This window comes from Lepisosteus oculatus, chromosome 28 (assembly GCF_040954835.1).
Source record: "Lepisosteus oculatus isolate fLepOcu1 chromosome 28, fLepOcu1.hap2, whole genome shotgun sequence".
Lineage (NCBI taxonomy): Eukaryota > Metazoa > Chordata > Actinopteri > Semionotiformes > Lepisosteidae > Lepisosteus > Lepisosteus oculatus.
Genome location: NC_090723.1, coordinates 1,668,587 through 1,694,699, shown reverse-complemented (window position 1 = coordinate 1,694,699; position 26,113 = coordinate 1,668,587). Strand labels below are relative to the sequence as shown.

At 42.4% G+C, this 26,113-nt stretch overlaps 1 long non-coding RNA gene across 1 annotated transcript; it reads left to right on the top strand.

The window, feature by feature from the left end:
* Positions 1–15,866: 15,866 nt before the first annotated feature.
* Positions 15,867–25,871, top strand: LOC107079240 (uncharacterized). The gene is made up of 3 exons (XR_001480189.2): positions 15,867–16,195; positions 17,283–17,373; positions 23,150–25,871. It is a non-coding gene; the product is annotated as an uncharacterized lncRNA (long non-coding RNA).
* Positions 25,872–26,113: the final 242 nt, after the last annotated feature.

The window sequence follows — 26,113 nt, the reverse complement described above, 5'->3', positions numbered from 1 at the left end:
TCGGTGTGAAACTGGCTCGTCTTGGTGTGCATGTTTGTAGACACGTGGTCTTGCATTTTAATTTTCCACCTGTTTTCACCTGTAAAAAAACTCATGACTTTTCTTACGAGTTACTGATGAACTCATTGCTGTCTTTAGGAACGTAATTTGTTCCCAGTAACAGTCGTATAGTGAAAATTCCTAAAAAAAAAAACTTTTCCATTATTTCTTATGGGGAAAGATTATGATCTGTTCTGGACCCCAAAACCTTTTACCCTTTTCACCAAAAAATGACAAGAGAAACAATGGCATTCATACTGTGGTTTGAGTTTTTAGTAATACTGCAAATCTAGTTAGACGTTAATCGTTCCTGAGGAGAGTACTGTACAGTAATCACTTTTTGTGTAACTTCACACGCAATTTATTTTCTTAATACCTTTAGAGTCCATGATAATGTATAAACCTCAAATATTCTTACGGAAAGGTCGCACATGATAGCAAACAGTGCACGAAGCAAGACATGGTGACCTGTATCACGCATGTGTCTCCTGCTACTCTGCTCGTCTCCCCCAGACTGTTGGTAAATGTGAAGCGTGTGCCGGCTTCCTCTTCACTCTCTTTGGCAGAGGTTTTGAAAATTTTCTTCATATCCTTTCTTACTAGTTTAGAACTTGGCTTTCGTTATTTGAAACATGGATAAGAATTCATGTGCCTTGTAATCAAAAGCCCTGATAATTTAGTATAGCATTAATGTTTTTCTTAATTGGAGGTCTTTGACTGGTGTTTAGGTCCTTACAGTGCTTTGGAGCTGACTGTTTACTATCAAATTGAATTCGGTCACTGGTTGGAGCAAAGAGCAAGGCTGCTTAGTGGTCAAGTAAGTGACAACAGTCCCCTTCAAGGCGAAAGGATTATAGGGTCAATCTGAGCCACAGCTAGCACTCAGCAGAAAGTTTATTCCAGAATGTCTTCAAAAGAGTTGCAGGTCGAAACAGTAGGTGCCCTATTTCGAACAGCTTTGAATGTCAATCAGTGCAAAACTTTTAGAAACGCTTAAATGCAAGATGATCCCTGTAGCTTCAAATGGAACGATGAAGTTAATTGCTGGTGCCCTACTGCTGTTGTTGACTGTGTTCACATTTTCTGGTGCCTTTACTAAGCCTCAACTTAAATGTAAACAGATTGCTAGACACCTAGGCACTAGCACACCCTGGATTCCCAGATTATATCAGTCGAGGTTGCTGAGCTGTTTAATTTAACTCAGTTGGACAGCGTTCAACTTGAGTGAGCGATCTGTGCATTTGGTGATGTTAAGTGCCAGACAAATTGCCTTCCTCCATTTCCCAACATGCCCAAACCATCTGGTTTCGGTACATATTCTTTTATATTTTTAACGTATGGTGAAAAACTCCAAGCTCAAAGTATCTTAAATTTGTGTTTTAAAAAATACTGTACTGCTCAACTTTTATATTCTCATAGTCCAGTAGAATTTAAAACCTGTATAAATGCCAAATTGTTTTTGCTTTTAACTGCTGTCTCTCAGGTTTGGCTGCATTAGGACTTAAAATCGATTCCAGCATCCTGTTCAGGTGCAATTGACTGTCCCCTTTGTCCATGTCCTTGTTTAATGTGAAATGGTTCTCCATACTTCCCAGGAGAAAGACAAGAATTTCAGGATATGCCATTTGGAATATCAATTGATTAATTGTTAGTAGCAGAGTCTCAAACCACTTGGTGTTGAAGATCATGACTGTAGAATAATAGTGCATGTAGCTGTTGAACAAATCTTCTTACTTTGTATTTATGTCTGTCCCTCCACAGTATGTGTTTCATCAGGCTATGAGTTACCTTTCTATCAAAGGAAACTGAACCCTTTAAAAATAGCGGAAGAAAAAAACTTCAAGTCAGCAATGTTATTCTAATGTTATGATGGTATATATAATGGATTGAGTTTAAAGCAGCCTGTTGACTTGTTTTTGTATACCTGCTGTAATGGGGTTCTGATTCTGTGTCTGCTGAGCTGTTTGCTCCAGCCTGGGTTCTTAAACACAGTTTATTTTGCTTTAATTTTCCATGTGAGGCATTTTTAAATTGTTTTAAGCTCTGAACTAGATGATCGAGATTTGTAATTGGTGAGAACCCTGTGCTAATTAGTGAGCTTCAGGACTGCCCTCATACAGGTGAATTAACTGAAAAATAACCAATTGGACTTCAGCAGAAGGAAAAGCGCTGACTCACGGTGGGTGTGTCTGATACATTCTCACCTGTGTCTGTTCATCATTGGTCACCTTTTAGGAGCTGTTTGGCCAGAAATCAAGAGGTTGTATAAAGTATTGTGTGCCTCAATTATTGGAAATCATGCAGATGAGCATATGTTTAAAACCAAGGTTTTAATGCAGATAAAGTGTTAAGAGAATCAGTTACAGGCTCTGGTTAGTGCTGCTGAAGAAGTTCCTAGTTAAAACCAGCACTTAACAGACAAGGCTTTTTCAGGACCAGGATGATAGAAAGGCAGTTTCTTAGGACCTCATCAATGGAAGAACCAGAATTAAACATCAGTTCTATCTGCTTGTTAACATTACTAGGAATACATAGTGTCTATGAAGCCACTGTATAGTGCTCATAGAATTTTCCTAAAAATCTCAAAGCTTAATCTAGAATCATTCTGGTTGTGAGAGAGTGCTGTGAAGAAAAGTGCTTGAGGATTTTGAGTTGAGAGCTTCATTGATGGATCATTTTATGACTCCTTGAAAGTGATCCTGCTGGTATGTATCTGAACTGTATCTGAGGCAAACTGCTAGTTTAACCATAATGCTTCTCTGTGGAATTGATTGATACTATGTTCAGCAAAGAGCACTTTTTTCAAATAGGTAGGCTGGTAATGTCTGTAAAACTCCTGCTGATGAGAAAGTGCCTTTTGCTTAGGTCTAATTGTGATCTCTTTTCAGATTTGCAGCTATGTTTTGCCTGTTGAAATGACATGGTTGGCTTTGAAAAAGGAGATGGTTTTCTCAAAATTTAACATAATTTGATTAGAAATCATTTTATAAAAAAGTATTTCTATGTTAAAGAATGCTACTTGAATCTAGGCGTTGGTGCTCATGCAGGGGTCAAATTCTAAGATGCCTGAGGCTTATCTGATCCCCTGAACTGTGCCTAAATTTCTTGCCTTATGACATCTTTCACAGGAGCGTGTGGGTCGATTGAGGAGTTAAAAAATTAAAAAGGTAGCCTGGGACTTCCATATGCACTAAGAGCAAGTAAGATGTAGTTTGACTGTGATCAGTACAGACAGGTACATCAACAGATCCTTGATGTCTGTGACTGTGGTCTGTTAAAATGGAGAAATGCACCATATACCTCATGTTCCTCTTTAGCTGCAGCTCTGACTCTCCATACTGAACCAGCTGATGATTTTTCTGCAGCTGTGAAGCATGCTGCCAGGGAGAGGGTTTAATTAAAAGACAGAATGGCTTCTCCATGCGGCTACCTTGCACCTCTCATTCCTCCTCCTTAACTCCCCTGCCTCCTCCTGTTGTTTGTGCTGAAGGACACCGAGAGCAGGAAGCTGGCAAACACATTAATTTTATTTGTCCAGTAAGTATTTTGTGTCAGAGGGACAAATGGCACATGAAATAAACGAGACCCGGAGGCAGCTTGTCATTGTCCCCTGGGTTACCTTGAGCGACTGCTCCGGCCCTTCCCGACAACCACTTCCAGAGATCTCCTCTGCAGCTCTGCCGCCTGTTAGGCCTCTTCAGAAAATAATGAGAGCAAGTTTAAGACCTGACGGGTAAAGCTGAAAAGAAAGTGTTGGTTTGGCTGGCATAATGAAGACCCTTTTCTGGAAGGACAGTGTGTGACTTCATGGCCTGTAGATGATGTTTCCACTCGCTGATCAAAATATTGGGAATTCCAGGTAAAGTGTGGTCCGCCTGAGACCAGATGTCAATCACTCTCACAAGGAATAACAACACCCAATAATTAAATGTATTGGGGGGGGAATTGTTTGAGTGTTTAGTCATTGTAAATTTGGCTAAACCCACTTAGGCTCAACCTCCGGGCTATAGGATGAGGATACTGAGGGCCCCCCCTGCAGAAAGAGGGGTGACCAAGGGGCAGTGGAGGTGGAGGAGGGAAGCAAGCTCTGAAGGCAAAGGAGAAAGGGTGCTTATGTACGGTACATCTCGATCTTTTTAAAACCTTCTCAGAAATTATTACAATTTTGGTCACCAAAGCAGAGCTGAACTTGCTGCTGTCAACCTTCCTAAATGTCTGTTACAAAATCCAAATAATCCCATGTGCTCTGATCCTGGTCACAATCTTGGCTGAAACCTATGCCACTAGTATAGCCTAACAATATTTCAAAACCAACTTACGTTCTTCTCTAGAGCTGTTTGCATATCTTATCACATTACTTGAAAGGATCCCTAATATTGTGGCCATTACATGTATCTTACCTATATTTATTAAATACAAATTTTATAAAAGTTCATTTATACTTCAATATTTTGTGAAGGTTATAGGTATCCAGAAATATTTGAAATGCAAGGTCTGACATAAATTGATGTTTTAATTATACCTCCCTTCTTGATCAAAGAAGTAGAAGGAAACTATTCCCAAACTGTTGTGCACAAGTAGGTCAGGAGCATTCTGTGGTTCTCTAACATGCCTTCAGTAATGCAGAGAGGAAACATCAGTGAAAGAAACTGTAAGACTGGATGTCTCAATGAAGCAGATTAGAATCTGGATTCATTTGGATGTTGATGGTCCAGCCATTCACAAATTCCAAACCTAGCTCTGTAAGAGCCCTCTAGGAAGAAAAAAAATCATCATCATCATCATCATCAAGGGAGTATTTCTTAAGGTAGTGATGGGGGAAAAAATTGAATGATTTATTTTTTTCCTGATGTAATTCGGGCATAGTATTATTCATGTATAGCTATAATCCCATTGAAAATATTAAAACATTACCATTGATAATATTTTAGAAAAGATACAATCTCACCAGTCCTGCAGGATCATGACTGGGTGTCTGGAGTAAACTAGACCGTACCATCCATGCAGCTAAAGCAGATACAGTACCTCAAGGTCCTTCAGATTACATCCTGATAAGGTTCGGCGATCAATAAGATGGATGTGTTTCTTTTGTAACCTGTCAGGGGTTTCCAGCTCTGCTCCTTGGGATCTGGAATCTGTTGGCCTTTCTAGGCTTATTTTAGGCCTATCTCTTTAGGACCCAGGGAATGATAAGCCATTCCAGCTTTTAATTTCTTTCCCCCTGACCTGCCTATAAAGCTGTACAGTATAATTTAAAGACTGGATTCCAGGTCGCAGTGCTAAAGCCCAGAGCCTCTGGCTCTTGGAAACTCATCCTGCTACCTGTGGAATGTCGCGGTCATCTTCCACTCATCAGAAGTGGGGTTCCTCACATCTAAATGCTTCAATTTTCTTATCACCTCTTATTTTGTAATTCACTATTTCAGGAGGAGAAAATATCAAAAAGACCTTCTGCAACTTGCTCACCAAAAATGCCCCTGCCTTTCACAGTTAGCTTTGTAAGAATCACTACAGCATGTGTGATGTTCGCCTGGCTCAGCTCAGGACTGGGCGAGAATCGCAGACAGGTTTGATGAAGCCCAGACCGGTCACTTGATGGTGTGTTTGATTCAGTTAAGGGGATGGATGGTACATCTGTTGATGGGTAATTTCACTGTGATCGCAGCAGCTGCTTTATGTGGGGAGATTTACTTCAGTGAGAGCCTCGGTTGCTGTGCACATCGACGGAGAGCAAAGCACTTTCCAGGCTGACATATTTCCATGTCCTCCTAGAAAAAGATGTCAGCTGTGCAGCTGATGAAGACAGAAGTGCTGTTCCTTTCCCTCCTTCCTCCACTCTGCCTCCCTCATATCACTCCTGATCTGTTTGCGGCGTCGATGAGACAAATTGCTTTTCCCCAGCTCGTGCGGCAGCTGTCTAGCCATGGGCAAGACTGGTTCTCCTGTGATCGATTGCTGAAGGAGCACCCCCAGAAGGTTCGGATCTGGGAGGTCGATCATCTCACCCTGCCCCTGTCAGCTCAGCTTGGTTGTTTGTGGGTTGTTTTTTCATTAAGGAAGCAAAGTGTGTCACCCTCGATTTCCTGTGTGCATGAACTGGAGGCAGAGTATGTGGAGGTGAGCACATCACACAACTAGAAGATATAGAAATGGTTTTATAAGGCAGAAGATCATCTGACAGCTTGCTTGTTGAGTGACATGCGGTAACCATTTCATCCCAGGAACTCATCCAGGCCCTTCCTGAAGCGAAGCTCCAACACCATGGCGGGGCATTTTTGTTTGGGACAGCAATAACCTCTTATTCTTTCTAAACAAATCTGCTCTAACTTAAACTCATGATCCCTGCATCCATGTTCCATTGTTACAGCAAAGCTACCTGTCTCTAGGGATTATATTTTGCATTACATCAAACATGATGATGACATTGCAAGAAGCAGGTAGACTAATTATAAAATATTAAACAAGTAAAGCAAGTTGCAATTTAGGGATTAAGGGAAGTTTAAAACTTTGCAATTTCTGATAACAATAATTGCTTGTAGCCATATTACCCCACATAACGTGACTGTTAATGATATTTATTCCACAGAATATTCTACAGAGCCTTTGTCATGGTTTTATTATGCACAAGCTATAGCTGTTATTTAAACTGGAATTGCTGAAGACCAAGTGGAAAAATCTGCAAACGTAGTGTTTCCTCCCATGGAAGCGCTTTTGAATTGCCATTAGTTGCTTGTAATATTGGTGGCAATAAATGTGGAGGGGGAGATGAGAAAAATGTGCTGGCAATGGGCTGCCTAGTGAAGCCCTGCTCTAATAGGAGCTCTGGGACCATGGGGAGAATACAGATGAGACGTGTTTTCTTGTTTTGGTTCACTCTCTGCTCTTGCTTTACATCCTACACTGTCAACAGCCATTTTTTTTAAGCACCAAGTCACAGTCTCCTGAAAAATAAGCTTGTGTCTTGATTTACAGTTTTTAACAAACAGGATCAGACGATGCAGACTAATTTTAATTGTCTAATTAAGCCTGCGAAGGGGAGTACTATCTAAATTAAGGTTGAAAAAAATCCTTGGGCAATTGCAAAGCAATAACTTAAATCTAGGCTTGACAGTTCATTGTTGACAATGGATAGTTCTCTTATGGCACCTCAAGGTTTGTACCTAGAAAATAAGATTCACAGATCTTTCTGTTAATCTCTAGTAATTGATTAGAAATAATTATTCTGGTAGTGTATTGTATATGCTGGAAGGGCAGACAATTTGGCCTTTGCATTGAACCTGCATCGTTGAACGTAGACATACTTGCAATCGCATACCAAACAGCATGGACCACCTAACATGGTGGTGATGTGCTACTGTTCTACAGGACTTGCTACTGATCTGCCTCTCAGGAGGGTGGGCAAGTAACAGCAATAGTCTGTTCTAGTTCTTCAGCAATATTGTCAGCCATCTTGCTTGCAAGGATTGACCAAGCAATTTGTCTATAGGCAGAAGTGATGCAACCCCCACTGAACCACACGGTGCAGAGCCCTGCTGCAGCACACAGCCAGATCTTTTGATGTAGAGGAACTGTCTGCTGTGTAGGGAGGGGTGCTGTGCATGCTTGGAGCCTGCGAGTGTCCAGGACTGAATCCCAGCAGAGGCTGCACTCTTCACGTATAGACCCTCTTTTATATTGATCCCTGAAGGGCCAAATTCCTTATGTTGGTCCCTTTATACCATCCCTTGCTTAAAACTTCAAATCAGTTTTCCACATCAATCCTATGGAACTAGGAGATCACATAGCACAGCCAGGGACGTGGTTGGCTACAGTTTGCTTTGAGGCATGCCAGTTTAGGAATGTGTTCCCTTATGTGTCAGAGAGGGTAAATTGAATTAGTCTCTTATTTGAGCAGCTGGCACTTTGCAGGAACCTTTTTGGGTTTGATTCATTTTAGATGTTAAATGTTTAAATGAATGCACGAGTCCCTCTCATCCCTTCTGTAAAGATTGATTTGCTGATTTTGATTCACCTGTCTTGTTTAAAGAGTCTCTTTGCAAAGACGAAGAAAAGGAAATGCCTTGGGGATCAAGATTGATGCTGCACAAAAATGCTTTCCCAGCAGGCAAAGAGACATGGTGCAGCGCTAAGTTGTTTCCCTTGTGCCATTCCTAATCCGCTTTGGAAAGGTTTCAGAGGCTATTTTTGCTGGAATACTAAACTGGCACAAGAAAATAACACATGTAAAAAAAGAAGAAAGCAAAACTAAAACCCAGTTTGAAGCATGTCTTTAGATAAGCATGTGTTGCTCTTCTTGGTGGGGTTTTAAGCCAAGTCTTGTCCTTTCCACAGAATTCCCAAGATGGCCCCTTCAGTTCTTATTGAATAATAATTGTCTGCCTTATCGGCTCTGCACAGAGCAGGAAAAAATTCCATCCTCTGTTACTGGCCATAAAAGCAGGATTGGGGGGTAAAATCCAACCTGTCTCACGCACACCAGTTTGTGTTGGTTTTGTGTCTCTCACTTTTAAATGTCAATTGGGGATCATTTCCTTTTCTTTTGCAGTGACTATGAGATATAACAAAATGTTTAAGGGGAGGAAATTCCAGATGGACATTGACTAAAAGGGTCTCAGACAGTAAGAGGTTTACAATGCAGGTTTGCGGGGCAGTAGGAGCCTATCCCAGCAAGCAATGAGCACAAGATAGGAGACATCCTGGACAGGTCTCACTGCAGGGCACAGACCGACACCAGCATATCCTTAAACTGTGAAAGGAAACCAGAGCACCTGGAGGAAACCCACACAAACACATGCAAACTCCATGCAGAAAGCATCACAGGTCTGCAATTGAACTCAAGTTCCCAGTGCTGCAAGGCAGCAATGCCAAAAAGATTTTTGTCGTGGTTTTACCTGTAAAAAACATATTATTCTGTGCAACACGGCAGGGACCAGAGAGAAATCTTACAAACAGTACAATTACCTCAGGTGAAAAACATAAAATAATGGGTTTATTGGGTCTTGTGGATATTTTTTTTGGCTTCTGATCATGTGTGTTTTGGTTTCCTATGGAAAAAAATCAAATATGTGTTCATTATGTCCACTTTTGTTTCTTGACCTGAGTTCTTTTTGCAGAACACTGTGTTGTGGGATGTGTGCAGTGGCTGTTTGATATGTGAATCAACCCGTCTTCAAGAAATGCAGTGATCGATGTCACTGCTGAGAGATGGAAAGACATTTAGCATCCTGTCTCCTCTCTCCTCTCAGACCAGAACTTTTGGAACAGCAATCAATCAGATGGTCTATTAAACAGTCACATAGCATGATCCAGCACTTTGTTATATTCCTTAAACTTGGTCAGCTTTGTTCAGTAATGCAGTGCGAGCTCCTTTTCCTTCACTGCGGTATTTTGATATAATTTATATGTGGAAAAGGCCATCCATCCATTTTCAGAAAGCTACTTTTTTGCAAATGAGGGAAATGGTTAGAAGCAGCTTATCCTGGAAGCACAGGATGTCTGTCTATTGCATGGCACACGCAGTTAAACATTTGGGAACTTTAGAGACAATAGTTAACTCAGCCAGCATGTTTATGAGAGTTGTCAGGGGACAAGTAATACCCAGATTAAACGCCACAAATACACGAGAGACCATGCAAACTCCACACAGAGGGGTTCCTCGGTCTGGAATATGACAGGAGCGCAAACAGCCATGCCACTTTGTTCCCAAACAAAGATGGAATAGTACAAATGGCACAGTATGATATTAAATGAGTAGTCGAGCCCGCTTACAAGAGATGCCATTTCTGCCATGGAGTTTTGTCAAGCAGATCCTAAAGCAGTGAAGGCAAATGCGTTTTCAAAAAAACGGGTCAAAATTTAAATAGCTCAAAATAGAACAGCTGGCTGGCTTGTCAGTCAGCCCTTAATGAAATATGGAAATGCCATCTTCAAAGGGAGCCATTCTTCAGCAGCAGCTTGGTCCCCTGTTAACGACAGCGTTCCAGACTCCACCCACAGAACGGTCCGTGTTTCCTGATGCTGATCAACAAAATCCCATTTATCTGGGAGCCTGGTAATGCCCAGCAGCCGGCATCTTTAAACTTTGAAATATTCCGACCAGCAGAAATACTGCAGGTGATTCACGACCTGAATGCATTCATATTATATATAACCTTCAGTTAGAGCCCTCTACGCTATCTGTGTGATCATCTATGTGATCAGTAGGGACATAGAAACAAATCAATTTATTTTGCTTTGCAAGGCTGATTGGATTTCAAAATTAAGTCAATGAAGTTATTACTAGCACAAAGGTGCAGACTGATAGGAAAGATGTGTTTTAAATGAGAGGATTAGACCCATCTTGCTTATTTGGGTGATAGTAGCTTTTTAATTTTCTTTATTGGGTTTTTTCTAATACCTGTGGGCTCTTTCTTCTATCCTTTCTTGAAGGATCCCAGAGAATGAGCTCCAATCATAAGGCTGAGTAACAAATCCCGTACACTCACAATTCTTGAACAGTGCCTTCTACCTTCATTGTCTTGTTCTTAAGATCCATGTGACTCTGCATCCTCCTTTCATTCCTGAGCTTGATGCAGTAAATTGGGGTGAATTATTAAAACCAAATTCAAGTATTTTGAATATAAAATAGTTGAATCAATCCCCCTGCTCTGTTTGAGAGAGAGCAAAAGAGATTGGAATTCAGTCTGTGTATGATGTCCCTATGAGAGCTGATGCCCCCAGGACCATGTATAACATTTATATCCTTGAAATGCTGTTACAAGTACTGTAATGGTATCACTGGGCTGAGATCCTTTTACTGTGCAATTGATCTGTTCCACCACAGCCTGTGTGAATGAGAGAATGTGGACCGCAGGCACACACCTGAGCTGGTACTCTATTTGTTACCCTGTCTCCCTGTGTGTGATCACAGTGCAGTGAAGCAGTAAATTCTGCAGCTTTTCTGTCTGATTGCGATTTAAGTGCTTTTGTTATTTTGGAACAGTGAGGAGAATGGAGAACAGATGTTCCAGGGCTCTAACTTGGCAGAGCAGAGATGAAAAAAATTACTTTTAAAAAATGCAGTATTTTGAATTTCGAATTTTATTTGCAAGATGCAACAGGAAAGAGGAAAAAAAACAACTCACAGCTGTTAGGCATCGGCTCAATTTATACAATGTGCTGTAAGCACTGTGCAATCATAAACGGGGAATTATTAAGAATTTCCAGAAGGAGCAGTTGAAAGCAAGTCAATAAAAACTACATTAGGTAGTTATTTAAATAGATACATGTCCTTATTTGAAAGAATTTATATAGCAAACCATAAGTGACATTTAATATTGTGTGGTAGCGTCCTTTCCCTTATGAAGTACAGAACACCCAATGCATGAATGACATCAGCATTCCCAGTGGAGATGCATGTGCTGCCCAGGTATTGTGAACAGCTTGGACTCCATCTTCCTCAAAATATCTGCTGGATTACAGGACAAGCTGTGCAGCTGGTTACTCCCTTTCACTATTTGCTCTGGCTGTTAAAAAGTCCAAATGATTCCTGGCTAAAATTCCGGAATGGGTTTGGTGTGAAAAAGGCATTGCCTTTGCTGCGTGCTTGATCTGATCTGTTTACATTTTTAAAGCACCTTTAATTAACGTGGAGCACTTTTGTGCTTTAGGGTAAAAAGCTTTACAATCCATCCTCAAAGACTCTTGAAGAGGGACTTTCTCTGGGTTATTCTCGGAGGATTTCTCCCCGAAGGAGGAGCCAGAGATCCAGCTCGTGGGGCCCCTGGAGACAGGCTTCCTGTGCTGTGCTGTCGGTAGGGCCAGGCCCGTGGTGTGGCACTGACTGGCTCCCCTTCCCTAGTCTCTGTGCAGTCAGGACCTTGGCCTGCCCATTAGTCTAACAACGTGAAAGACACACGCCTGTGCGCGAGACTCTGTGTAAGTGCCTTGGCCTTCTCTTGGACCTGCAGCTGTAGTCCGAGGCCTGGTGTTTTATCTTGGCTTGTCGGGTTCGCTGTAAAAGGTTCGAGTGGGCGGGTCAGGAGCTGAGCTGGCAAGCGATGCTAAGAGCCAGTGCCAGCCTGCCCAGACTGCTCTCCCTCCCACCCAGCTGCTGCTCTGCCTCTCTCAACATCTGTGTCTGAAAAAATCTTCTTGATTGATCTGATCTGGGTTCCAAGCTCATCCACACCACCGCATAGGAAGACCTCCCTTATATCCGAGTCTATGTCCGCAGCTGCAGTCCTTTACTGTACAAACTGAGGGATAAACCACAATAATCTAGATTTCATGTTAAAATAAAATGAGAAACGCTGCAAACAGGAGGGGACCATTCAGTCCATCTGACTTATTGGGGAGCAGCAAAGCAAAATTAGGATTTAATTCAGATCCATTTTGAAGGAGCCCAGAAACTTCTAAATATCCAACACTCTTTGTGTTAAGATGTCTTTCCTATTCTCTAGCCTAAACAAACCCACACTTAGGTTCCAGGACTGATCTTTTTCTCACTATTGAGTCCTTATGATGACCCTGTGTGTATCCCTTAGGATGTTACAGTCTGTACTCAGATATTTATATATAACATATATTTAACAGTCTCCTAAAACTAAGCTTTTTTTGTAGCTCTTCTTTGAACTTTTTCCAAGGCTGTAGATTTTATGTACTCGTATAACCAGAACTAAGCTAATCTTCTAAGTGAGGTTCTAATAAAGCATTGCAAAATTTCAGTATTCCACTTTGCACCTCTTAAACATGACATGCTGTTTATGTTTGATACTCTCCCTACTTTTTCTTCATGTGCAAATGTTACTAGTTTGCCAACTATACTAGAATCTAAATCACAGATATAGATCAGGAGAGCAAAGAGGGTACACAGTACACCACTGTTTTCATTGCTTCAATCAGAGGTTATGCCCTACTGTTGCCTTTTTGTTAACTAGTTTTTAATCAGTGAGGTTACAATACCTTGGATTGCTGCATTTTTAATTAGTGAATTAGTCTTTTATGAGATAACCTCCATAAAAGCTTTCTGGAAATCTGAATACATTGTCATCTTCTTAATAGGCATCAAATGTCCTTGAAGAAACAGGTGGCAGTTAATACCACACTTTCTTAAAATAAAAAAAACATCTCAACTGGTAGCTGTGGCTGTGGATCAACTACTTTCCTTGTAGTTTGTTCAAATAATTATCATCAGCTAGTTAAACAAGACCTTGCCTGTCCAGAATCATGCTGGATGGCTCTTAAATGCCATTCATTAAAAAATCAGATTCAGGTATCAGACGCAAGACAGCCTGGTCTATAACAGGGACCTGTTTAGAACTTTCACAGTGATGCAGTTAATTCAATAATTATACCAGCATTTAACTTGGAGTTTTTTATAATTTATAATTAATAATAATGGAATACAACTAAATAATAACTCTGGTTCATTTCTGTCCTGTGGTACATGTCCCATCCTTAGTGACAGTTGAAATGTACTAGTTAAAAGTGTGTTAAAAACACCCCTTATTTCCTTGCTGATGTATCAATCGCTTTGAGCTCCTGTTAAACCCCGTGTCACTTATGTTAAGATAATTCCACACTGATGGAGCTTCTTTTATGACTTATCTGTTGACATCTTTTTTTGTGAAAATCTCTCTTTAGCACATTTACTATTTATTTTTCATAATCTATCATTATTCCCCTATTAGCCTTAAACATTTCAGTTTACCTCATACAGTTCTCTTGATGTTCTAGAATTGTTGCAGTATTTTAACCTGCTAAAATCCCCTGCTTCTCTCTGCCTTTCTCCCTCTCTTCTGGAATCAGGTATCTTTTTTCCAGTTCTGTCTGTAGCTCAGTACACTCTGTTTCTGTCTTTGAAACTGCAGACTGCTCTCTTGTGTCTATTTGTTTATTTTTGTTGTCTCCAGAAAATCAGTAAGAATTTGTTTTTCTTAGCTTAGACTCGCTTTTCTGAAGGATGAACACATTTGGATTCTTTAGCATTACAAATTCTAAACCATTACAGTTTAGAAGTCTGCCCACTCTCCTTCTATTGACTTGACTAACTTGAAACCATCTGTTCCCTGTTCACTGTGCCTGTGTCAGAAATGGACCGTTTCACTGATTTGGCTCTGTTCTCATATTGGACCACAGTGCTGCATACAGTAGGCAGGTCCTGAAGAGGCTTCCCAAGAGCAAAAGAGTGAGTAAGTACAAAACCTGACCACAGGCCAGCCCTGTGATATTGTCCAGACTGATGCCCACACAGGTGCTTCCTCCCAAAGCTGATCAGGAGCAATTCTAAGACTTCTAAGAGGAGATCAAGTCGTGTTCGTGTCTGTGTAATCCCGAACATCACTTCTGCCTGTGCAGATTCACAGCACATTAGGAAGGAGGTGGGTGGGTCTGCATTGCTGCCTCACTGTGCTGGGGCTCTGGGTTCAGTTCCTGGGGTGCTGTCTGTGTGGAGTTTGTATGTTCTCCCTGCGTTTGCATGTATTTGAGTTCTACTCCTCTCAAGTCCCTAAACTTGAAATTGAATTGAAAATTGAATTCAGACTACCTTGTTAATAACATTAACATTGATAAGATACAGCAAATGAGGACCAAGGATATGTGATATTAATCACAAGCACAGTTTGTTTTTGCTAGAATATGTTCATTTTCACAATCCAAAAAGAATTAATAATATGTAAAAGAAATAATTCTGTCTACGATGTTATTCGGTCTTAGTTACTATCATGGCCAATCCAAAAAGGGGGAAAATGTGTAGTTCTCCGTTTCTCCAGTAGAGGTCTCTAGCGACATCCTCAATCTGAGCCTCCGCGGCGCAGCGAAGCGGACGCTGTACACTCCCTTGAGCTTTTCCTCGATTGCCTGGGATTTTCATAGTGCCCTCTCAAAGTTTTGATTTAGAGTCCTCTTCGGACAAGATATCGTCTGTCTTTATGTTTCAAATAGCCATAAAATCCGAGCTGCGTGTATTAAAAACGTGAACCACAAGGTATTAATTCAAACCGCCCGTGGTACAACAGATCCATTTAATTGCAAATGAAGAAAGTGCCTAGCTAGAAAATGTAATTGTCATTATGGTACTTACCCGTTGCTTAAGTACATGCTGACGAAAGCTTTTTTGAGCCCGTTATAGTCACGCACCGCCCGGCCGGTAGCTGTACAATTACACTACAGCACGATTGCATTGAGCGCCGCTGCACCTGCGACAATACTTTCCGAGCTTGGATCGACCATGTAAAAGGGTTCAAGTGCTGTCAGGCAAAAAGTTGCAACTACTCTTTTAAACTTTCCTGTTGCAGATACCCCGTTCATGGCCTTCTTTTAGTACTTTGAGTACGTCTGCTATCGCACGGTGCTTGTACACTAGTAAAAGCTGTAGCTGTAAGATCGCCATCGCGGCATACCACTACATGCGGCTGACGGGATACACCTATTACTTTTAATGAGTTTATTTGATCGATTCATTTATTCACAGCGACTTCAATGTGTATAATCGGTCGTCTTGGAGCAATTCGAGCGCGGTACCCTGTTCAAAATGCTGGGCCCTCCCGTGTCGGACCCGGGACCCCGGACCCCCTCCCTGAGGCCGCACGGCCGTGGGGACAGAGGTGCCGAGGCGTGCGGGCCCGTCAGGCGCGCCTCCAGGGTGGGGTCACCATCCCGCTGAGCTGCTCTTGCAAACCGTCTGGTACAGTAGCTCGGTCTCCGGCCCGACTGGGGAGCGAGTGTCCAGGCGGGTCAGTGAGGCCGGGTGTGCAGTTAAGAGCGGCGCTGGACCGCACATCTACCGAGACAGCGTGCGCGCCTCTGGAGTAATCCAACAGAAGCAAGTCTGATTATTCAGAGCAGTCACTGTTGTCACAGCCGCCTGCTAATAGCGCTACAGTATTTATTTGAGCGTCAGTCAGCAGCCTCATAGTTATTTCTTGTCCGTACGCAGGCAGGGAATAAGGTATCAGGAGAATGTTGTTTTTCAGCCAGCATCGGGTATGAAAATTGCTGGGTCGCAGTTGCGGGATGTATTAAATTGATTACTGTTCGTCTTATTAGGTGACGGGAGATCCAATTTGCAATCTTGAGAAGCGGCGTCCCGAGCCTCCTCCCCTCGGCGCGTGCCAGGCGCGTTCATATCCGGCGCTCGGGCTGAGACACCGTCGGCTTCGATTTTCCACACATGGTAACTTCCCTGCTCTTTGTTTGGTTTAATCAACAACATAAGTCGAAAACAAAACATCTTAGATATGCTTTACTTTCATGGCGCATAAAAGGCCACGAGTCAGACGGAAAACCGTCTGATTTTGGAGCGGGCAGGAAAACAACGCTTCAGTTAAAGAAGGGGGAAACAGGCGTCATATTTCTCTCACATTTCCTGTTCCTCACACCGAACCTGCAAGCCTTAACGAACACGTACTGTACGCCGAGTCCATCGACGCTAGGCGCGTTCCTGAAAGAAATAAAGACAGTATGCAGTCCAAGTGCTTTTCAAAACGCGGTTTAATTTGTCAGAAGCGTGACCTGGTGGATGATCAATGTTCCAGCAGGAGCCAGCAATTACAGTGTGATGACCAGACAGGTGACTCTCCCACAGAGCTCTGCACAAACATGACAACAATGCAGCTTTTACCCCAGCTGTTAATTATCTATCACATTTGTGAGCCTCTGAGCGACTGCAATGTACAAAGCTGTTCACCGATTGTCGGTAAAACTCGGCATTTCAACCTCTAAAGAGGAGCGTAGCCTGGATTAACCTGGATGGTTGCTGTGGAACAGTTTTAGAGGTATTTGACTATTTTATCATTGGTGCCAAGCAGGGAGACCTTTAATATATGGAAGTTCCGGAAACCCCAACTGACCAAATTTAGCGGCTTCTACAAGAAATAGGTGAACATCAAGAGCAAACAAATACAAATGATAACTAAGTTGATAACAAATGATAACTAACTGAAATACATTGAAAATGAAAAACTGTTGAACTTGAGACGTTGTGGTGTTCTGGAAAACACTGATCTGCCAAGCTGTTGAGATAATACCCTGGGTTTTTTTAAAGAAAAGGCTGGATGTGATCCTTACTTAGCTAGTAAAAACCGAGCTTGGTACCCCGAATGGCATTGTATTTGCCATATTTGTCCGTATTGATTTGATTTTATTCGTATTGTTTACAAATAAGATTGTACAGAAATTGGAGCAAAAATTTAGTTTTCTTCTGGCTCGGGAGAATTGCGACTGGAGTTTAAGGATGCTTTTCCCCCCTCTTGTTCCCGTAGGCCTGTATCGCGCCTGAGATCTCAGTAATGTGGACATTTCGAGCGGAAATTACCGAAACGTTCTTCTACGTGTCCAAACCGAAAGAAAAAAGTAAGCCTGTTATGCGAAACTTCTATATCTTCCTCATACACGGTGTAAAAACTAGATCCAGTCTCAGTGGACACTTAGACTGATTGTAAGTATTCAAAACGCCGGAGGTCGTGGATTAGCGGACTGGGACCCAGAGTCCGCACAGGCAGGTTACTGGATCAGAAGGAGGGGGTGTCTGGAGCACGCTACCCCGACGTGCCGAGTATTCTGGCATCAACTACCCCACTAACCACACCACGTCTTCTGAAACAACAGAACTGCAACATTATATATGAACACTTCCATGGCGTCGCAATACATCAAATGAAATATTTTGTCTAATCTAAACCAGCCTCGCGGAAACACTCGGATCTGTTGTTGGTTTCCTATGAGCTGGTTGCGGTAACTGAGCGAGCAAGATAAACGAATTATACCTTCTCGGTTACAGCCTCTCTTAAATTCGACTGTTCCTCTGATTATTACATCCTCGGCAATTTCGTGCTGCTTAATTTTTAGCACCCACACCTTTTTTTTTCTGAAAGTATTTTCATTTCATCTGGATTTATACGAGAGATTCCTCAATGTGTTTAGTCTGAACCGGAGTGATTAATCTTCGCCTTTCCTTCCATGATTTCGCATACCTTGAAAAGCCTGATAGCTGTAGTATGTCAGATATTTGACAGATTAACTTGTGGCCGCAACTAGTCGACCTCTTACGGGAAGAAACCGCAGTTTCTCCTATAGCTCTTATAAAACGGGCGCTCTCGCTCCCAGGGGCAGATGATCCGATGAGTGAAGTGAGAAATATTCATTTTCTAGCTCGCCTGGCCAGGGCGTCCCCAGAGATAGCAGCATCCATCCCTAACCTGCTCACAATCAGAGCCGAGAAATGGATGTTGCAAAGGCTATTAATGCACCCTCTGTACGCGAGATAGATTTTTTACCCAAAAAAATCCTCGATGTGATAACCGCCAACGGTGTATCTCAGAAGTAGTTTACAGGCTATTTCATCCTTTCCCTTTTCTCTTATCCTAGGCTAGAAAACATCAGAACTAATCTTCGAAGTAGTTATTCTTACTACGACAGAAGAAAACGAGCTTCTCTCGGTGTTACGGGGACTTTTGAGAGTGGATTATATCAACTTATGCTTAAGAAAATCACATTCAAACTTTCGCTGTGCCTTGTTAAGCAGGTGATATCTCTTTAAAGGGTTGCCATGACTTCCAGACTTCAAGACATGTTTGAAGCTGAGTTCTGAACACATACACAAGTCTGTCTGTGCGTATATATATATACTCACACAGAGATACAGTATATAACAAAAGAAAATTGAATCCCTGAACCTGCCAGTATGTCCTCGGACCGCGGGACGAAACTGGAACACCCAGACGGGGTGAACCCCACAAACATGGGGATAACATACAAACTCCACCCAGACAGCACCCCAGGTCCAGCCTAGACCCAAGAGCCCCGGCGCTGTGAGACAGCCATGCTGACCAGTGCACTGCCATACCACCTGCCCCATTCATATAGCAGGAAACATCCGTTTGCCGTACGGCTGTCTGTGCAACTGGGTAAAGAGGGTCAAGATGCAAATAACAGCATCATTCTGAGGAACAGCATAAAAAGCAAAGAATTACTGTAGGAGGCAAGCAAGAAAAAAAGATTCACTTTTGCGGTTTAAATTTCACTATTTTAAATGTTCCCAAGCCGGTTCTTGTAGCATCCGGGTATCGAGAAGTGGATATGTAGCTGGATGAAAGTCTGTTCTGAAAGAGTGTGTATTGTTAAGAAAACTACCAAAACTGCAAGGTAAGTGTCTGTAAGGTTTCAATGTAGGAAGGCTAAAGATCCTGTGTGTCCGACCGCAGGTGCTGTCATGCACTTGACACAAACACTTCTTCTTATTTAAAACTGCAGGAAAAAGAAGAATGTGTATGCAAGCTACTGAACAGGCTTCAGCCCTGAATTTGAATTTGTAACCAAGGACAACACGGTTTGCGCTGGGAGAATACAAATAGAACCACCAAGCTTTGTGCACAGTTTCTTGTACTGCCTCGCTAAGAACTATCCGGCGTGTTCATTTTTATTAATGGTTTATCTTATAGATATTTTATTATGAGCATGCCATTAGAAAGGGCCTTGTAATCTTGATGTGGGATCCATTTTGATAGAGGTCTTTATACTTTGTCTTGCGAATCCATATTTTTTCAAGGCCATGTCAATCTGTTCTAAAGGTAGGCCATCAACTACCACAAATGTCTACAGAGCCCTGCTGTTGAGGTTAAAGATAAGGCCTTCATTTATCTTCCATTGATCATTCATGCATTTATGAAGAGACAGAGTAGAGTCTTATTTGGTCCTATAATGACTCCCACTGCAGTGGAGACTAACACTCTTAATGTTCCCAGTTCAGCTGTTTGCTAGTTCTGTATGTTATAACCTGGTGCATTTGTCTATGCTTCTGACCTATAGGATCCAAGTGTAGGTGCAGTACCAATATTAGAATAGCTGGGCCAAATATCATTGTCACTGACTCACCATTTATGAGATACCTAATCCCATTGCCAGATATTGCTTTCACAGATAGATCTTGCTTTTTGTATTATTGTGATTGACACTGATTCTGTGTGAGAAGGCTTGGATTCTAAAGCTTCTACTGATTGTAGTCTAATTCACATCATGCTGCTTTCAGAGTTATACAGCGTTTCTAAAGCAGGTGTAGGTCAGTCTGTAATAAGTTGCTCATATTGCTTTGTTTTTGTGCTAATCTCTGCCTGAATTCTATCATGATACACTATTATTCCAGTTCCCCAGTTGAATCTTGATAGCTGCATAACTGCCTCAAATCACTTAGTGTTGCCTACTGTGGTCTTAACCAGCATAATCTGTCTCAGTCTGTCTCCAGTCCCTCATCTTTCTCTGCCTGTTCCTCCTCTCCAGTCCCCCACCTCCCGGGCCTGTTCACTATCATCCCTGGATCTGCAGTGATGGAATAAACTACCCATTGAAATCACAGCCCCTGAGTCCCTGATCACCTTTAACTACCCATTAAAATCACAGCCCCTCAGTCCCTGGTCACCTTTTACTACCCATTGAAATGAAGGATTACTTGCCTACGCAAGGTTTACTGCTCAATGTGCATATTTTCACTGTAATTGGCACTGCACAGGTATTGCACTTTTGTAATGTGACCTTTTCATCAGCGCTGACGTGATACATCACTGTTGGACACCTGAGATGTTGAAAGTATTTCATGTGGGTCACAGAAACAAATAAATATGGACCTTACAGAATAATGCGGTCACAGGGCAGAATGATGCTAAATAGGCAGTTAATTTCCAGAGCTGAAAGGGAGGAGAGTTTAAAAAGTATAGGAGTTACCCAGGTCCATCATCTACGGCTGTCCAGTACAGCTGAGAAGTCTGGAAGATGTGCTTATGTGTCAGTCATCAGATATTGCCTGACAAGCTCTCGAGTGTCCTTCCAGTGAGGAAGAAAAAAATGTCTCTTGATGGTTTTTACATTGGGCTGATCCTCTGTGTGCTTCCACCCCCCTGTTCCTGTTCTGCAACATTCATTGAATATTCTGGCACACTGAGTTTGAATTCAAGGAACTAAAGTGACACGATCTGTCACCTCGCCTTCGGAATATCCAGCATCTCACCCTTGGAATCCATCCATCTGTTCACTTTCTTCCAGTTCGGGGGTGTGGGGTAGCAGGAGCCTATCCCAGCAAGCAGTGGTCGCACTGTGGGGTGCACTCTGGACGGGACTCCGGCCCCTGGTGGGATCACCATGCTGAGACCGATTGGACGTTGGTTGGCTTGTTTCGATCAGCTGTCCAATACATCTGTTCTACTTTCCAACGCTTACAGTTGAGAGGTTTTGCAGGTTAGCTACTTTCCACTAATGCCTGTTCATTCTCCAGTTGAATCCTTATTACAGAGCAACAGAGGAGTCAGTTCTAAAACATCCTACTTCTCTGGATGCATGAAGACATCGGTGGGTTCTTAGCATTGCCCTTTCAGATGAGGAGCATGGTTCCTTTCTTTTAAGGCTGCACTCTTCCAATATTTTTAATTCTTTTGAGTGGACTGCATTTTTCCAAAACTCAAAATGTATTTATATAAGATAGATTCAAATTGTGTCTTGCAAGCACTCTAAAGCTTCTCTTATCCATACAGTTTGGACAGATCCTTTCTGGGCCTCAACTTATGAGTCTTTATTTCCGATATTAATGATTTCCTCGGACCTGCACCCAGTCACTGCTTTGCTTGGTACGATTCCTCGTGATATTTCATCTTTCAAGTCAGCAGCCTTAGTGTGGTGCTTCTGCCACCTTATTGGCTAAATGATTAATTAGAGGCAACTTGACCCACTGTCCCATCCTCATTGACTTGGGGGATTAAATACAATATAGTTTTAAAAATCCAATTTACATTGCATGGATCCACTCAAACATTTCACATTTAGCCACTCCTTTGAACTATATTGATCACCTTTAACCTCCAGCACATTGCAAACGATCGTTTTCTTAGTATAACGAGTGTGTGAGAACCACAACATGTATTAATCAGAGTTCATTTCAATGTGATTCCCTCACTCCGGCTTGCTCTCTTCTGCCTGCATCAAACGCGCTCTTTTCTTTGAATAGGTTTTTTATGTTTCACGATGTAATTGGCTTATTTGTGTGTGTATGAAAAATGTAATAGAGTTATAAAACACACACAAGCTTATCCATACATGTAATAAAAACAGGAATAGGAGACAGATCTTTTACACCTCCCAGGTCTTGAGTAAAGCAAGCAGGTACTGCATGCATCATCTTTTAACTTTAATTATTTATTTTGATTAAAAACTAATATATTTCTAGATCACAGGTGCTACCTCAGCAGATTTTGTTGCAGTTTGGATCCCTAATTTGATCGGATCCCTAAAATCACCAGCTTAAATTTGACCAGTTGAACAAACTTTCATAGAGTTTTAGAAGATGTAGATATAGAAGGACCTGAAGGAGCTATTAGTTGTAAGCCCCCCAAGACTGTTGTTTATCCCCCATCTAGGTGCTGTGTTTTGGTCCCTGCAATGCCTTCTATAAGCCTAAGATGCATATCTTATACTGTATATAGATATTTAATACAGGAAAATGAATGTGTGACCTTTCCTGACCCCTAAGAGTCATTAAAATAAAAACCCTAGAAAAGTACAGCACAGGCAGGAATTCTAAACCGATCATGTCAATATTTACAATGGTAAACTTTGGAAATCATTAATTCCAGAGGATGGTGACTAAACTCTTATTGGTACTTTATTATTTTTTCCCAAATTGATAGCTTATGATTTCACAGCCATTATGCCTCTCCTAGAGCTATTTAGGAGTATGCTGTCAAGGTAAACAACAAACCTTTACAATTATTTTGAGAAATCACACGGCCATTTTGTTCCTGGATAGGGCTTGTTTTAGACATGACAGTAGGACATTTGACTACAGTGCCGATATGAAACCCCTAGAACGGATCAAGATACAATCATTTAGACGAATTCATGTGTCATTAAGAAAAACGAGAAATCTCCCTGTTTTATTCTATGTTTTTCAATATAGTTTCAAAAAATGATTACAGATCCGTGAGGCACGGTGTGTTCAGCGGGAAGGGAGATGGCATTAGAAGAGGAAAGACATGGTTGTACGTTCGCCCTGTGCTCATGTGGGTTTCCTCTCGGTGTTCCGGTTTCCTCCCACAGTCCAAAGACATACTGGTCTTAATTGGGCCCTGGTGTGTGTCATCCTGTCCAGAGCGTACCCTGCCCTGCGTCCGCTGCCCGCGACCTTGAATGGATGGATGGCTCACTTTCCCTCGAGCGTGACAGGCATCGAGCCGAGCGGCGCTGCCTGGCTGTGAACAGCGGAAAGGCGGGGAGCTGTCCGAGGTGCTGAAAGTCTAGACGGAAATTCAAACTCGGTTTCTGCAGGGGGGCGACTGTTTTCTATTTTGTTCTTCAACATGGGTAGCCAATTAAGCAATTATTCTGTTTTCTTAATGTGATCATGTATTTTTCTTAAAAATGTATCATTTTCTAATTACTCAAAAAACATTCACTTCAATGGTGGTACAGGTACGTACGAAACACCTCGGAGCTTGCTTAGAAAGCACATGGCTATCAGGCAGTGTATTAAATAATGACACCGTCATTTTAACTTGACGGATGAGGTGAAACACAAGCCGGTAGCCCCTGGTCTACTCCAGGAATTGAGTTTGCGAGCCCAGCATAGACATTCAGCATCGCGGCTTATTGAAAGCGCAGGCGGACCATTCAAGTCACGTCGGTGTTTGAGTGCGTCCCCTCCACGTTTCTCCTGCATCAGTCTGTCCCTCCTGCTGACTGGCTGTCCCGGCAGCATCGTCCTTATGCGTCACTAAAGCCCAGACAAAAACAGATGAATGTGCGATATTGACGCTTTTTAACAAAATCCTCTGGTGTCAAAGTGAAGCCAACACGACCGGCGTCCCCTGTCCTGTGCATGATATTAATCATACAAAGAGACAATCGCAATATGCACTTAAATCGTAGAAAAAACGCCTATACGCATAATTCTTTGTGAGTGAAAGATGACGTGAGACAAAATGAAATTTTGCGACTTTTGACAGATATAAAGGGAGACCCTACAAAGTGTGGAAAAACCTACAAGTTAGTTCTGAAAGCTCTCGTCTCTGACTCTTTAATTCCTCCTGCTATCTCGCCACAAATGAGAGGTTTTGATCATGTAATTTACCGCTACTCCCTTAATGCAATGCACAAAGATCAGTCGATGTGCCACCTTTGCTCCCAGAGCAGGAGGAGAAAGGAGAGGTGACTCCACACGGGCTGTGAATGATGCCGGGGCCCCATGAGAACACACTCAAATAAGAAACACAAGACAGTTCTGTTCCTCCGCTTTCCCCCTCCAGCCAAATGTCATATCCCACACACGTCAGCAAAGCACTGGAGATATTTTCACTTATTAAGTGGTGCTGAAACTAGATCAGTTCCGAAACACCCCGAGCTCCCAGCTGGTGGCGGAAATACACAGAGAAACAGGCCTCTTACAGACACGCGGCTAATAGTTCCTTCACTTGCTAACGTCGGAAAATAAATCACAATGTGTCAGAGGCGTTTTGTTCTAGGCTGGGAGGTAGACGGCAGAACTCAAGCGCTGAAGGTTGGATTGATTTCATTTCACTGTCTATTTCTCCACCTCTCTCCCTGTCAGTCAGTTTAACCGGGAGATTCTCTGCTGTTTGTTTCAGGAGATGCTTAAGTGGCTGTACAGATATACCGTCTTCTGTACCAACAGTTCGCACAGCCTCTTATCTTACATCACCGTCTCTGGGTGTGTGTGCATGCTGTTACGAAGATGCACAATACCACACCTTGGATACTTCGGAATTGCCAGCAATTTGACACTATCAAGCCGTTTCGCTTGAGCCTGAATCCCGATGCATTTAGGTCACTGCTCTTTTAGTACAGCATTCCCTCGGAAATGCTATTTTGCAGTGATGCTCCTTGTTTGCTGTAAGGCACAAGGACGCTGCTGCCAGGAGCAGCTACAGAGTAGGAGAGTAGAAGGGAATGTTGGAGCCGCGCACGGACTGGCATTATTGCGCCGCCCTGTTGGTGAAGCTGGGAAGCGCCTAAACCAACACAACTCAAAAAAGCACCAGAGCACCTTCGTGCCGTAATGGTGATTCATGATGCAGCTATGCGCGGGGAGACCGTTTAACGGTGTAGAAAATGATCCTGCAACCTGACCGACTTCATCCCTCTAAGCTTCTGTCCATTTCGTACATTTTCGAAGCAGCATGAGATCATTAATCTTATATGCTGCAAGTGGTTCGACGGACCAGGGCAGCATTTCCTACGCCTGTTGCGAATGAATCCAGGCGGAGCCCATCGTCAAAGCTGCTGTCACCGAGACGCGCCACCGCTAGCCCAGGCCCGGACGTTGATGGAAACTTGTCTGCCGACGGCTTCGGTTCGACAATCAGCGTCTTTCAAGGATCAACCCAGTCATCTTGCTTACTCGTTCCCAGTGTCTCCACTCTTTCACTAATACATCATTTTAAACCATTTTCTTTCTTTGAAAGGCCCCATTGAAGGGCCCTGGTTCGACAGTGTTTTCAGGTGAAAATCCTTTTCCGATTTGAATTCTGTGTAGTAAGCTGCAACTTTGTCATTTCAGAGGTCTGTTGGCCTATTTCAATTTCTTTCATTGCCATATTTTTGGATCTTATGTTATACTGTTACCGGCATTTTATTACGCTTAAAGCCAATGCGTCTGGGCTTTGATCTTTACTTACTCACCATTATTACCAGAAAAAGAGCAGAGCTCATGAGTTTTTTGAGTGTCGCCTATGCATTTTAATCACTGCCCCACTGCAGTTACAGCTCAACGCTGCAAACCCTTTGTTGTAATTTAAGTATCGCCCGACTATTACACTGTTCAAACTGATTTTTTCTCATCCTGTATTCCTAATAAACCATGACCTTTTATTGTGAATTATACAGGGGGGAGAAGTTACCTTGAAATTATTTTTTATGCTTGCTTTTTAATCACGAGGTTAACGATAAGCTTTCATTTTCCACGCCCCGCTGTACGCGTATGAGGTGGTCGGGAGCGGCCTACTGCGATAAACAAGACGGGACGCGCTTTTAATTCTGAGACATTAATGGGTAAATTGAGCATTATTCATCCCCTCAAAGGCTGCTGTAATGGTGCACA